This window comes from Rhipicephalus sanguineus, chromosome 8, assembly GCF_013339695.2.
Source record: "Rhipicephalus sanguineus isolate Rsan-2018 chromosome 8, BIME_Rsan_1.4, whole genome shotgun sequence".
Lineage (NCBI taxonomy): Eukaryota > Metazoa > Arthropoda > Arachnida > Ixodida > Ixodidae > Rhipicephalus > Rhipicephalus sanguineus.
This window is the reverse complement of record NC_051183.1, coordinates 111,302,529-111,316,190: the sequence shown is the minus strand read 5'-3', so window position 1 is coordinate 111,316,190 and position 13,662 is coordinate 111,302,529. Positions and strand designations below refer to the sequence as shown.

Below are 13,662 nucleotides of genomic sequence, written 5' to 3'. Positions count from 1 at the left end.
TAGCGGCGAACAGGGCGTCGTCCGTCGATCAACTTGACAAGCGATCAAGCGTGTCGGCTTTTATACGGGCCGCTATCGAACTTTCCAGCAATATCGCTGGTGGCGGCGTTATCTCTAGACAAAGCTGGAACATTCGCGTGCTGCTTGCAATCTGTAACAAACCGATCTACAACAATCGCGACGCTTCTAGAACACTACTTCGCGGACAGCGTCGAGCGTTGATAACCGTCCCTGCCGGTCAAACCCGAATACATCAAAACAAGACAAGAAGTGGGCGTGGCATTGCCCGCCTCTGAAAAGCATCGTCCCGATGCTTGTGAAAGAACATAGAAGAGGAAAAAAACAAGTGCATACACAACTAAAATTACAATAACAAAGGAAAAAATAGAGTCCCCAGGCCGCGCTAAACGCGCAAAAAAACGGCTTAAGGCGCACGGACGTGGCACCCCGCATGAGGAACCTCACTTTCTTCTCTTCGGGCATACTTGGGTCGGCGTGTCGAAACAGGCGATTCATCTCTTCCGTGTAGATGGCAATATTTTAGTTGGGCAGCTGCACACGGGTCTCCAGCATAGCCGCGGCCCGTTCCTTGCGGACCACGCTCGTGAACGTGCTTAGGAAACGTCGTCCGAAAGAGATCCATGTTTGTAGGGCGGATTCTCGGTTCTCGACCACGTCCTCGCGGCGTCTTCTAGTAGAATTATACGTGGCGCAGCTTGTCCTCGCAGTTCCAGTTATTAATGTTGAGACCTTTCGAAAATCTCGAGCCAAGTCTCGGGGTCTTCACATGGCGAACCACGGAACGTCGGCGGCTCCCTGGGTGGCTGCATCAAGATCGCCGTAGGGGGCACTGCGTCAGTCATCGTCTCGGCGTCGATGTGACGATCTTCGGCTGCCTGGCGTTTTTCGGGAAGGAGCCCGTACTCTGGTTGCAGTCCCTTCTGCCGGCGGCTGGTTCGAGGATCCGGGTTGTCCTTAGAGTCGTCTTCTTCGCGGCTTGGGCTTGGGTCAGCGCTCCGCTGTGGCGTCCGGATCATGAAGCAGCACCTCCACCAGATGTCACGTGGTCGTGACGTGGACGAATACAACAGTCAGCACGTCCGAGATGAAACTGTTATTTTGGCCGAACTTGTGGCCGAGAAACTGAGAACTAGACTTACAGCAATACACGCTGTACAATGATAGCGGCGAACAGGGCGTCGTCCGTCAATCAACTGACAAGCGATCAAGCGTGTCGGCTTTTATACAGGCGCTATCGAACTTTCCAGCAATATCGCTGGTGGCGGCGTTATCTCTAGACAAAGCTGGAACATTCGCGTGCGGCTTGCAATCTTAACAAACCGATCTACAACAATCGCGACGCTTCTAGAACACTACTTCGCGGACAGCGTCGAGCGTTGATAACCGTCCCTGCCGGTCAAACCCGAATACATCAAAACAAGACAAGAAGTGGGCGTGGCAATATCTACGTCGCTGTACGTCAGCTATTTCGACGGCCCCTCCTGGCAAGGAAGCGCCGTAGTCCCCTGATAAGCGAGACGTTCAAGGTCCGCGTGCCGGTTATTTCGCAAGAAGCACGGTTTAGAGGGGAGCAGTATGGTAGCGCGTGAGTCGAGTCGCTTGGTTTTTTATTTCACGTTTCGCTGGCTTTCTTTAAACTCCGCAAGCGATCACCACGCAGTATGTGCGCTGCCAAAAAAAATGCATTTGTCGCTTCGGAAGGCCTTGTACAATTAAACGCACTGAGTCCTAAAGTCAATAAATTAATCAGGGCATGATTGACGTTTGCTAACTGCCTAATTAGGAGCAATATAAAAAGATTGACTAACAAGCACCACATGGCGGCCTACCACATGTTGTCGATTTCATTCAGTCCAGGTTAACCACCCTTTATTAACATTTCGTTCCAGTTTTACGTGAAACACCCTGTATAGTGCGCTCTCAGGGGCTCCAGGAATAAACAACGCAGCAACCAGTCAAGCAAAAGGACGCCTTTTCCCCGTTCTCTACAATACACCACTTAGCAGAATCACACAGCGAACGTAGAATGTGAGTTACTTCGGTTTCAAATCAAAGGTTGAAGGTAGACACGATACTACAAAAAAAGCGCTGCTGTGCGTTAAATGTTCCTTTAATGTATTTATAATTTATGTATTTTGAATCATGACCTGCGCTTGTATATATATATTAGTTGTATGGTGCGTTTTCTTGGCACCACGTCAATGTGCAGTATGCTTTAAATTTATGTAATTCCTATTTTGGTTACTGTTGTTTGCTTTCACTATATCTTGACTGTTGCTGCCACCACCATCTCTGCCTGATTTACACAGAGCGATGAACGTAGTCAAGCATATAGTTGCTTTTATTCTCACACCTCTATAAACTTTGAATTGGTGGAAATAAAGCTACAATGATGATGACGCATGGTGTTTTAAGACGCAAGGTCCAGTGATGGCCAAAAACACCAGGTCATGATATGTATTGTGGTGAATTATTACGTTTTATAGCTGTAATACAGCTTAAAATTCTGCTCTCCAAGGTGCGAAAGACACAAAATTATTAAAATAATGGGAGTGATGTGAAACGTGCATGATGATATTGAATTGCAAGTGGTCATGGTGCTAAAATATAGAAATATTGAATTAGCACGGATGCCTCGTCAGGGCCCCTGATGCCAAGAGCCTGGAGGCAGGTGCTCTCTTTTAATATGTATCCGCAGCAGTATCTTACTCTAACAGGCTGTGATACTGGTCACCTTTGTAAATTGCATGAAAAATGCGTACGTTCTTTACAAATTGATGTAATTGTATCATATTTAAAAACAGGTTCTCTAATAACACAAATTGCTGCATGACGGGGTATATCTTGCTGGAACGCCAATAAAAATGTTTTTTTCCTTTGAGCCTCTAGGTCAAAGCATTGATGGAGTGTGTGACGTACGGTAAGGGGATGGCCGCATCTGTCACAGCTGGATGAATCACCACCGGACAATTTGTGTGCGTGCGTGTGTGTGTGTGTGTGTGTGTGTGTGCGTGCGCGCGTGTTTGTGTGTGTGTGTGTGTGTGTGTGTGTGTGTGTGTGTGTGTGTGTCCTATTGTAAGCCGACAGAGTGTGACATCTGTGCGGCGTGCTTTTGTTGTAGGTGGCCAGTGGCCGAGTTGTGCTTTGATCAAGTGTAGCCCACTACGCGCTTGTAAATGCCATGACCTCTGGCAGTACGCCCTGAACGTTTTCCGTATGATTCGTTTTACGTATATTACAGGAACAGCCACTGAAGAATTGACAGCAGTTTACGTCGATGGACGTGCCGAGCTGGTCAGCCAACACATTTCCTACGATCTCGTGGTGCCCTGGGACCCAGCGCACCGCGACATCATTCGCGCCTTGGATGCGCAGGCCGCGCATAATATGAAGCGGAGCGATATGAAGGACTACTTTTTTTCAGAGATTTCAAAGACTTTACTGCATTCAAGGGTATGACTGCATGCCCTTGGTATGTTTACTTCTTTGTTGTGTTTAACGACTGTCAATAACGTGTAAGCCTCGGCTGTGAGTGTGCTTGTGTTAGCGCGCAGAACGCCGGCATCCGAGAAAGATGGGCCAACCGCTGCGCAAGGCACGCCAGCACGGGACTTCGGTGAAACAGTATAATATTCTGGGCATTGATACTTATGGTGCAACTCGAGGAATGTGTATTCGAATGTGTATGAGGGGGGCGTGCTTTGTGACCGCGACGAATAATCTGGCAGTCTAAAAGCTGCCACTACCGCCGCAGGGGCTGCATAACAGGGTGAATACAGCGATATTAAAGTGGCGGGACACTTGTTTCTTCAGTCAGCACTCTAACATGCATTGAGAAAGTGTGTGCCAATGTGAGCCGGTTGCGAAAAATATGTATGCCCTTGCACTCAACGCGAAGGCTGTAGGAAGTGTGTACCAGGCGAAGAGCACCCTTCAGCGACGCTCGCCTCCCGGGCAAGCAAGCGCTGGCGTTCCAAGTGTGGAGCCTGCCCGGTGTCCATGGCGGGAAAGGAAACTGTTTTTGTGATGCAGTGGTACCCTTTCTTCTTCCACTTTTCCTCCTCGCCCCCACATCTCTCCTCCCAGGGGCGTAACCAAAGGGGGGATTGGTGGGATTCAAACAACCCCACCCCCTGAAAATTTTCACTTTTGCATGTGTATGCATACACGCACACATACAAACGCACGCACGAACATATATAAAGTATGATTGAACCCCTACCGAAAAAACTTTCTGGCGACGCCTCTGTCTTCTCCCAACTCTCACTTTCCTTGTGCACCCATTTGCTGCACGGGTATGCTATGCTTTACCCTCCACTTCCAGTGGCCGTCCTCCTCACCCTAATTTCCCTTTCCACCCTTTGCTATACTGTACTAGGCATAAATATGCTACGCATTACCCTCGCCCTCTCATTTCCTTCCTCATCAAGATCGCAGCACTGCTCCTCAACCTTACTTCCCTTTCCCCACCCTTCTATACTACAGTACACGTGGCCACACAACGATCCACTTCCCCTCCACTTTTCCGTCCTCTCTTCATACTAACATCTCTCCTCCTCACACTCACTTCCCTACCCCTTGTTGTATTCCCATATACACGGCTATGCAATGCTCTACCCTCCCCCTCGTTCTTTCCTTCCTCCACAGCCTCACTTCCGTTTCCCATTCTTTGCTATACCGTTCTACGCATGACTATGATGTTTATGCTACGCATTACCTTCACCCCTCGTCATTTCCATCCTCCTCACACTGACGTCACTCCTCGTCACCCTCACTTCCCCTTCTCACCTTCTTGGGAGGTTATACAATACATGGGTATGCTATACATTGCTGTGATGTACATGGTTTTGCCTGCCTGATGTCATACATGGCTATGTTATGCATTGCCTTCTCCACTCATCATTTCGCTCCTTCTCACCCTCAAGTCCCTTTCCCGATTTCTTGCTATGCTATACGGGCTGTGCTAGACATAGTTTAGCCTACGTAACCCAACTATAGCTATACTTTACTTTCTCCCTTCCCCCGTTTCTTCCTATTCACCCTCACATTCATCCTCCTCACCCTCAGTAACCTTTCGTGCCTGCTTGCTTTACATGGTTTTGCCTTCATGACGCCAAGCAACGACATGAGATGACAGCATACGATGACAGTATACTTCATCCTCACCCTCTCTTCCCTTTCTCGCCTCCTTGCTATACATGGCTATGCTATACAGTTTTGTATGCGTGACGCCAAGCGACGATTTGACATGACGGTATACGACAGCATAGAACAGCGTACGACAGCCCGGGCCCCTGAAGTGCTCCGCACTTAAAACTTGAGAACTGGACAAGTCGATGATGGTGGCATACGCGGGTTGTTAACTGATTGTGTTCAATGCAGAAACTACATGAACGACGAATACGTTCCCTGCAGCTAGAGTGACCACTCCTCGCACAATGCATGAAGTATTTCTACTAGGCTTGTCTAAAGGCGTCTGTGGACAAGCGGATGCCTATATAAGGGAAGGGCTCAACGTCTTGAGACCGCTTGGTGTGGCAGAACAATATTTATTGCCCCATAACCAAGGCGTGAGCGTATAAGGCATTATCAATATACCATGTAATGCCACTTGTGGCATTATTAATATGCTAGTAGGCAGCTACAGTAAGCAAGCTGCATACTAGCATGATAGTATGTACAGCTTGTTTTTGGTTTCGTTTAGGTTCGCTGGATGGTCACATAGTTTAAATTCGCTCTTTTTAGTTTCCCAATGCTATTTCGGAGCAAGTTCGGAGCAGTTCCTAACAAATATTACTCTTTGGAGCAGCCTTTCTTTTTTGGAGCTATTGGAGCAGCACTTCCATCACCGCTGTTGCTACCCCAGGGGGAACTTGACAACAGCTTTAGTATGCCTATTGTCTTCATGCATTTGTCTCTAAGCGACTATATGTGCGATACAAACGTTAACTTGGTACTGAGAATTATACCTAGAAACTTGTGTTCTGTGAACCTGAAATTGCCACCCTGCGTGCCAATTTCATCTTCAGGGTATATTTCCTTTTCTCTAGACAAAAAGACACACGTGCTTTTTGTGGGTTCGGTCTGAACTCATTCTCAACCGCCCATTTGGAGATCTTGTTTAAGACCGAGCTGGACCTATCACCCGCAGATTTCGAGAGAACGCGATTGAAAACCTATGTGCATATCGTCATGATGCGTTGAATAAAACATGTTACGTTGTTACGTTGGATGTTCAGACGGATATAAATAATTTTTATAATAAAAAGCGCTCAGCTCAGCACCCCACCCTGTGGTACTACGGTTTCTTCTACAAATGTTCGGGTCTAAACATCGCCCACTCAAACACGGAAATGGCGGTCAGACCGATAACATTTGATCACAGTAAAGAATATATTACTATGTGTACCTATGTGGGAGAGGTCTCACTATATCCCAATGCCTCTTCTTGTCGAGGAATACAGAAAAAAATCACCGCCATATCCCCGAAGTGAATGATGTAAGAGGAGCTTGCTCGGAGATGATCAGGTAACCTGCGGCTCCTCCGCACACATTCCTCTACCATCATATATAGACGTGACAACGCTGTTATATATACATTAGCCCTCATCGCTTCGGCCTCCCGGGCTCTCATCGCAGGGTCTTGGCGTCGAGCCAGAGCTGCTGCCTTGGCTGGGGTGTTCATGCTGCGGAACGGCAATGAAGAGTGTTCACTGAGTGAGGTCCCGGCGAAGAGAAAGGAATCACGCCAAACGCGAGCGTCAAACAAGAAGCGCGGCCCTCTGTTCACTGAGTGAGCCCCCGCCGAAGAGAAAGGAAGCGCGCCAAACGCGAGCGCCAAACGAGACGCGCGGCCCTCTGTTCACTGAGTGAGCTCCCAGCGAACAGAAAGGAATCGCGCCAAACGAGAGTGTCAAGCCAGAGGTGCGGCCCTCTAGCGGTCACCTATCTAGCTAGCTCATGCGCCGCCGTGAGCGGCGGCGCGCCATCTAGTGAGCATTCTTGAAATCACCGGAGCGTGTACACGCCTCCGACGGACAAGGCGCGAACATAAGAATCAAGCTCTTAAAACTGCTTATGAAGAAAAGCTTCACGTATGCAGTGCCTCGATACGTATGAGATGATCAGTGGTGGATTGGCCTTCTCGAAACCAGCACTGGTATGAGTCGAGCAATTTCATTCTAGGTAGTAGAGTAAGAGGCAGTTAACGATTTCTTTCCAAATACTGTGCAGATGCAACTTGTTAGCGCTGTACATCTACACATTTATACAGAGGACGTATATTTTCCTTGCTTAAGAATTGGAATTTTAATAGCCTCCTTCTAAGCAAAGGGGAGCTCGCCGGAAAGCCATATAACGGTGTGAAAGCAAAGGAGCGTTCTTGTATTGGGGATCGTAGTTGCTTCAACATATCGTATATTGCGTGGTGTGAACCTGGGGTAAATTTACGACTGCAATTCAGGGCTGCCTGCAGCTCTGCTAAGCAGAATCATTCGTTGTGCGCCTTCATTTTAGCCTATTTTCTTCGTAACTTTTGTGGTTCTGTTAGCGTTTTGTACATTTGGAAGTTATGGGAGTAGTGTGATGAGCTGATATGCGCCCAAAATGTGTGTCTAAAAACAAACCTTGACCTTCCTAGCTTGCTCTGTAGTTATTAACCTAATGCCGGGAATACGTTTGTTGGCAGTTTTTTGTGCACCCTCTTCGAGAGTTTTCCTTCAGCAGTGCAGGAGTTGATGCTACATATAAATTTCCCCAACTATCTCGCCTAACTTCTCGACGCGCTCTCCTTGCCTGCGATTTGACCTCCTTGAAGTTTTCCACGTTTTCTGCTGTTGGGCAATCGCAAATCTCGACCTTTGTTCTGGTTCTTCCGCTTTTCTCCATGCCTCTTCCCACCATGGAGCACATCGCTCGAAACCCATGCCGCTCACTTGAGTAGTCCATTTAGAAGCGGCATCAAGTATAAAAACGGTAAAATACGTAACAGCATCATCTATAGTTGTAGCGGACATCTCAGCCATCGTCATGTGAGTAAGGGTTCGGCACCGTTCTCAATCGGCTGAGTAATCCTTCCACCGAGGGACCTACGGGGGCAGTTAATCTTCGTTCGGCGTACTCGGGATTATTGAGAAGTGGTCACTCCCATACGGGTTTGTAAGAACGTTTCATTTAAAATAAGGTAAAAGCGCCGGCGATAAAATGCCCAGATCTATGGCAAAGCATGATTTATTTGCAAAATTAAAATAGGCGGGCTTCTGCGTATTCAAGAGACATGGCGCAGAGGAAAAGAGAAGCGGTTAAATAATGTGACCTCAAACAAAACCACGATGATCCCCCACAGGCTAATGTGTGCTTGAAAACCACCAAGAATCAAATAGGCCTCTGGGAGCTCATTTATTATGATTCTAAATTGGGTCTGTGAAGCTGATAATGTGGAGTTATATATAGAGACAAAATTGTAATGATTTTATATAAAAGTACAGCCACTGCCACAAAGGCAGGAAGAGCTTCAAGTGCTGGTATCCTTTACATCGATCAGCTATTTTGGCCACACCGCCAGAAGATACGACAGCATCTTCGCTGCATTTTCGCAAAATAATGTATTGCCTGAGGAAGTTGTAGTGTTCGGGAGTTAGGTGTCTTTAATGCATACATAACACTTTCTGAATGAACTTACACTAGTTCTTGGACGTCATCTAGGTTTCTCAGTGATGTTCTTAGGTTGTGTTGTACAGTTTTGACCATGACAAAAAAAACATTGTGCTGCATGTCTCGCAAAAGGATGGAGATTGACTTACTTTACGGAGCCTTTGTCAGGTCCTGTAATTATTTTTTTTCCATTTTATAGCGGTCAAGACAGCCTCGCCGCCCCTTAGGCGCTGTCGGCGCCTCTTTACTGAGATTGGTATCCATAGCTTCTTGCGAGCCACTGGACCACCGCCACAGAGTGCGATGTGTGCATCGGGTGGACTTCGCTCCGATCGACAAAGGCTTTGTGCCCACCGAGCACGATGTGGATAGGACCCTCTTCCCCTCTTTGCCCTAGCTGCTCGCGGACTTTTCAGAGGCAACTGATGGGGACATGTTCAGAGAGGGCAGAGGAGTGTTGGCTGCTCCTACAGTAGGGGCGGGTGGCGTTAGCTTCGGCACGCTGGGCGTTGTCCCGGCATCCGCCAGAGGGCGTAGTGGTGCCGCCCGGTGTTGCACCAGTTCAGCGAAAGATGTTTTCGGTGCAAATGACGATGAGATCCGTTGTCTTCCGTCACGGAACATATATTTTCCTTAAATTTTACAGTAGCAGTTTCTTTTTCTTTCTTCCTGGATGCGCGAGCTCTGGAGTATGCGGAGTGACTGCCGTCGGAGTCGGAGTTTGCCGTTGGATCTCATTAGAGGATTTCAGTATGTCCGGCATACCGCTAGAGACCTTTTTTTCGTGGGCGCCGCCATATTGCCTAGTGGACGGCGCCGTCTTTGGTCTGGCAACCGACTGGCACGTGCGAAGTTCCGCGCTTGTATGGAAGCTATGCGTGCGGTTGCAGTTGCAGTCGTTTATTTTCGCTCTGGCGCGCGGAATCTCGTATCAATGGGTGCAGTTCAGGTAGGAAATGAGTCTGTGAGGCGTCCTGAAAATGTTTCATCCATTGAGGATCAATGATGTTAATATACGGTGGCGCGAATGTGTCGCAAGTGGTCGTTATATATTTTCGGCAATGTCTGTCGGTAAACCACGCAAATATTTCGACTCGTTCTAGCTGGGCAAGCAAGTGCCGGAACTCACTGGGTATACAACGACTTCTTTTTCTTGCACTGTAATCTTCTCGGTTATTTTATGCTGTCGCAGCGACTACCGCTCGTGCATGCGGTCGTGCGTGTGCGTACCCTATTAAAAATCGTGGGTTGGTGGATGCTGGAATTCTTGGTGGACAAGGTGGAAACAATAGTGGATGTGGTGGAAGCTGTGGTGGTCATAATGGCTGATGATGGCGAGAGTGGAAAAAATGGTGGCAGATGGTGGTGGTGGTGGCGAGCTTCTTTTGGTGTTAAGTGGAAAATGCTGGCTGATGGTGGCGAGAGTGGAAAAATGGTGGCAGATGGTGGTGATGGTGGCGAGCTTCTTTTGGTGTTAAGTGGAAAATGCTGGCTGATGGTGGCGAGAGTGGAAAAATGGTGGCATATGGTGGTGGTGGTGGCGAGCTTTTTTTGGTGTTAAGTGGAAAATGCTGGCTGATGGTGGCGAGCAAAACGTGTTTCGGTGGATGGCTTGGTGAACAAGCTGGATGACGGTGGCATGATGGAAGTGCACGTGACATTATGTGAAATCACTGTCACTTCTAATGTTTTGCTGTTCAATGTGTAGAAAAATATGTTTACAGTTCAAAGAAGCCAACGCCGATCATTAAGCTTTTCAGCACGCTTTTTTTTATTCATGCGGCGTAACCGCCTCAAGATTTGTGGAGCACAGCAGCCCTGAATGTTTACATTTTACGCACGTACTTATCAGGTTTACATCCGCGATGTGCTGCTCCATTGTGATGTTTACAAGTCTAGAAGTGTCGGTGTGAACAGCGACAGTATTTGTGTTACATCGGCGCGCAGTTGCCGAGAAGTAAATGAGCCCTTCCAGCGGGTAGACCAGAAAACAGCCGCCGCTTGATACCGCGCACGCTAGAAACGCAACTCTGGCAATGCTTGCACACTCACTTACCTCAGCGGCACTTTAAGGTAACAGTGGAAATGCGTGCGAAGCTAAAATGCACAAACTTTTACCTTCGGCCTGCGTCGAGATAAGCCCGACCAAGTATCACTTCCACCATCATATTCTATCACCATGATTGCCACCAAAGGTTAGGCATAGCTTACCGACCGAGTCCGTCTACGTGTTATCGGCACTTCTGGGTTTCAGGATACACGATTCCGATGAGTACGAATGACTTTACAGCACAGCTGTGGCATCGGCTAACCTAAATGAAGCGTTTTTTCTTGGGTACGGTGTCCGCACAAGAAGCGATCAGCATAGATGCGACGCGCTTCCAGCAAACGCCTCCGCTCACCAACCGCCGCCGGTCGCACTCGCCGGCGCTTCTCTGACACGTATGCGAGAACATAGACTTGTCAATTCGAACGCCTTACTGAACCAATATGATGGCATATTTTTCCCGCGCACTGCACTTGCGTTTGGCCGAGCTGTTCTGCAGTTGTAGCTAATGATACAGCGTCAGATCAGTGCGCTGGCACGGCTGCGCTGTAGGTTGCGCGAAAAAAGCATCACAATACTCAATCAACTGTACGCGCGTATTTATCGAATGAGATTTGAGTCGACATAAAGCCTCTGCACATGTCGCCCTTTGGAAAAAGCGAGAAACGGCAATTAAACTTAGCTGTAACATTCGGCTCACTATACCCGCTCCTCGGTCCACTTGACACTTTTTTTTGGAGTTACGTTGTGAATTCTACAAGAAAGTTAGCGCTGTTGCCATTATCGACGTGCCATTCGTTACCGGCAGCAGTTTGTTCGCGTTTAATAACTATGCAAATTTTAGTACGATGTGAAGATCGCGTCTGTGTCCAGTATGAGACATACAAAGCTGAAGCCAAACGGTGTATTCGTATGTTGACTAGTCATTTTGCAGTACTCAAAGCAACTGTCATATTATTGTATGAGGTGCAAAAGTAAGTAATAAAAAAAAAGCGTGGCGTAGTCGTAAAGTACTCGGCTCGAGATCCGAAGGTCGCACGTTCGACTCCCGGTGGCGGCAGTTTCTTTTTTTGCATACGGCTTTTTTTTTTCTTTTTTTGTACTAATGCTTTCTACATCGCCTTCTGTACAATTATTTATGTGTAACAGCTAATCACGATGGTCCCGACGCTGTAGAGCCGTTTTACGCTCCGCTATTCCCAGCATCCATCATACGCCAGCATCCAGCATGCACCATGTGCCACCATCTTCCAGCACCATAATCCACCATAATGGTGGATGGTAGAATCCACCATCCCACATGGTGGATAAATTTTCAATAGGGTAGGTCTCGATATCGTGGCGTGGACCATCTGTTTGTTGCTCACAAACTGTCGGCTATCTTGTTCCTCAACATTTAAGTGACCGTTTATTACTCGCTCGTTTGTCCACAGGTGCGATCAAAATAAGAGCTGTTTACAGAGAGGTGCTGGTACATAAAAAAGATAATGTTGTTTACATTCCGGCGCTCTTTTTTTCATTTGAGAGTCATGACATTTGATACAATTTCGGCGGCGATAAGGTGAAGATGGTTGGAAAGTTTCTTCTGTTGGTGAGGTACCAAATGCGCCCGGGCTCGAGCCTATGTATCGGAGGTGATTCGTGTTTAGAATTTTTAACACGAAAGTGTTTTATGCCGGGGTCCACTACGGCTTTACTGACGTATTTCCGTCACGGATATGACGTTGTAAAATATAAAGATTAACATTGGGCAAAGAAAAAAAAACAGAAGAAAAAAGTTCCGTCCCCGGAAATCAATTGACGACCCCTCGCTCCGCCGCGCGCAGCACGAAACGATTCGGCCACGGACGGCTCTTTCTTCGCAATGCTAACGGCGAGCTATTTATACACACCATTTGCTGGTGGTGGTACTGAGAGATTGGCGTTACAGCGTGTTCTCGTTATCACTAGCGAGATGGCGCAAAGGGCTCGAAGAGCGCGCTTTAAAGGTCGTCACCGTTGTGACGAGCGCCCGCCTCTACAGGGCGTTCTCCCTCGTGCGTGTGCTTATCTCGTGATCGGGGTGGTTTGTGCGCCTTGGGCTGAGATCACGAAGGTCACTTGGCTCACTGCAGCGGCCACTTTTGCGAAAGCAGCGAGGTGTTCACGCAAAAATAAGGTACAAATGTGACAGTTCACTCTCATCCTGCGTCCTGCGTATGTTCGTTCCGTGCGTCCTTTCTCCTTGAGAAACGTGTTGCAAGTTTCGAGGTGCTTGCCGTTCTTCGCGTGACATTACAATTTGTTGCTGTAGCATTCGTTCCTTCGCCCTTGGGGTGAAAGAATGCACAATAAACGATCAACTCCGTCTGTGAAGACACGTTTCACTTTCGTGTTATACCGATTCCTATGACAGAGGGATCAACGATGTTTTTTTATAACTTCGTCTGCCAGATGTACTTTTCTTGCGAAATTGTTACTGTCGTTCGCAAATCTAAGCAGCAGAATTCGCACTTATAGAAACACTAGACAAGCATAACAACGTCGTTTCTGTTTTGCGCTCACAAGAGAATTACCTAGGTTGTATATTACTGTCCGGCTTGTCGGACACGGATCTTGACCACGTAAAAAACTGTCTTCCTTAGGTAGTTCTACACACGAAGCGACAGAACTTTCTTCTTCTTCTATCACTGTTTATTTTTCTTCCTTTTTTCTTTTTTTTACTGTTTGGTTTTTTTATCACACATTGAATACGATACACACTGCTTTCTTACGGAAATGATAACCTCACGACAAGGATCTGTAGTGTTCAGTGAAGGTTCGGGCTTTACAAGGCCGGTGCTGGGCACAAATTAAACGTATGATGCCTGTTACCCTACTGCTAAGTGAGGGATTTCTCGTCCGTTCTAGTAACGCTACAAAAACTGCAGCGATAACCGTTTTGAGCCGAGATACGATGCTAA

General features: G+C 47.6%; 1 protein-coding gene across 1 annotated transcript in view; it reads right to left on the bottom strand.

Annotated features, from left to right (window-relative positions):
- LOC119402311 (TNF receptor-associated factor 6-like) overlaps nucleotides 1-13,662 on the bottom strand; it is a 53,271-nt gene that overhangs the window by 39,141 nt on the left and 468 nt on the right. The window lies entirely within an intron of this gene.